This window comes from Schistocerca gregaria, chromosome X (genome assembly GCF_023897955.1).
Source record: "Schistocerca gregaria isolate iqSchGreg1 chromosome X, iqSchGreg1.2, whole genome shotgun sequence".
NCBI classification, from domain to species: Eukaryota; Metazoa; Arthropoda; class Insecta; order Orthoptera; family Acrididae; genus Schistocerca; species Schistocerca gregaria.
In genome coordinates, this window is record NC_064931.1 from 146,300,784 (window position 1) to 146,302,519 (window position 1,736).

Sequence of the window (1,736 nt, forward strand, 5' to 3'; positions counted from 1 at the left end):
TTCTAATTCCAGTCCAGCATAAAAATATTGATCACTTGACTTCAAGCACTAGTATATTCACGTCTCGAGACAGTGCACATTTATAAAACATATGCAGCTGTATTGACATTCATTTAAATGAAAAGAAAATGATATTTAGGCACTGGAAGAACTTAACTGTCTATAAGCAAAAAACGAAGAAATACTCCTCCCGAACAGGGCTCGAAGGCCCATGGGTACCGACCGGCCGCTGTGTCATCCTCAACCCATAGAAGTCACTGGATGCGGTTACGGAGGGGCATGTGGTCAGCACACCGCTCTCCCGGTCGTATGTCAGTTTCCGAGACCGGAGCCGCTACTTCTTAATCAAGTAGCTCCTCAGGTTGCCTCACAAGGACTGAGTGCACCCCGCTTGCCAACAGCGCTCGGCAGACCGGATGGTCACCCATCCAAGTGCTAGCCCAGCCCGACAGCGCTTAACTTCGGTGATCTGACGGAAACCGGTGTTACCACTGCGGCAAGGCCGTTGGCTAACTGTCTGTAAGCAACTTCCTAAATTTTTTTGAAATAAATAAAAACAAATTTATATAAGTACTTCATTACATTCAAGAAACAAAATATTAAAGCAATGAAACATATGAAGTAAGTAGTGATACTGAAAAATAGTGTGTCTAGTATTGTAGTATTCTGAATCAGGTAATTATAATCGAATTTACGAATTATCTTAGGAAAATGCTTCCGAGTAAATAAAAGTAAATAGAACGTTATTATATTCCACTCTACCATCGGTGTATCTCATCCTATACAGGGTGTCCCAGCTATCTTGTCCACCCAAAACATCTCTAGAACAATAACAGCTATTGGAAATCGCGATGTGATTGACATGCGTAATCACACTTCCATACTTATCAAGAGGTCCGAAACGAATAACACGGTCTGCTGCCATCCTGCTGCGATTGCGGGCAGCATGGGGTTCACGCCTGAGCCTCAGGACGTGCGCTAGCAGCGCATGTCGGGTGATTCAAGCATCAACTTCGCGTCTCAATATCTCGGGATGTAATGGGAATATTGCGATGCAATCAACGCCATTGTGTATGTGCTTTGTCATGCTATGGATTGCTGAAGAAAAAATATAGGAGGTCCATTTAGAAAAACATACGTTTGTGTTAATAAACACATATGCTTTCGTTTTAGAATGTTTCCAAATATGTACATTCATGGGCCCCAGCCCTACATTGATACCGGTGAAAGTCGTTTTCCAATAGCTGTTACTGTTCCAGAGATATTTTGGGTGGGCAAGATAGCTGGGACAGCCTGTATATAGGTCTTCGTCTAGAGCGTTTAAGTATATACAGTAATTGTTAGTTATCAGAACGATCTGTATCATGTTTTCTCAGTGCGGATCGTCCACCAAACATTATACACATAAGAGCCAAAGAAACTGGTATACCTGCCTAATATCGTGTAGGGCCCCTGCGAGCATGTAGAAGTGCCGCAGCACGACGTGGCACGGACTTGACTAAACTGACACCATGAATCCTGCAGGGTTGTCCATAAATCTGTAAGAGTACGAGGGGGTGGAGATCTCTTCTGAACAGCACGTTGCAGGGCATTCCAGATATACTCAATAATGTTCACGTCTGAGGAGTCTCGTGGCCAGCGGAAGTGTTTAAACTCAGAAGAGTGTTCCTGGAGCCACTCTGTAGCAATTCTGGACGCGTGGGGTGTAGCATTGTCCTGCTGGAATTTCCCAAGTC

General features: G+C 44.1%; 1 pseudogene; it reads right to left on the bottom strand.

The window, feature by feature from the left end:
- Positions 1–392: 392 nt before the first annotated feature.
- LOC126299915 (5S ribosomal RNA) lies at positions 393–510 on the bottom strand (annotated as a pseudogene).
- Between the last annotated feature and the right edge of the window lie 1,226 nt (positions 511–1,736).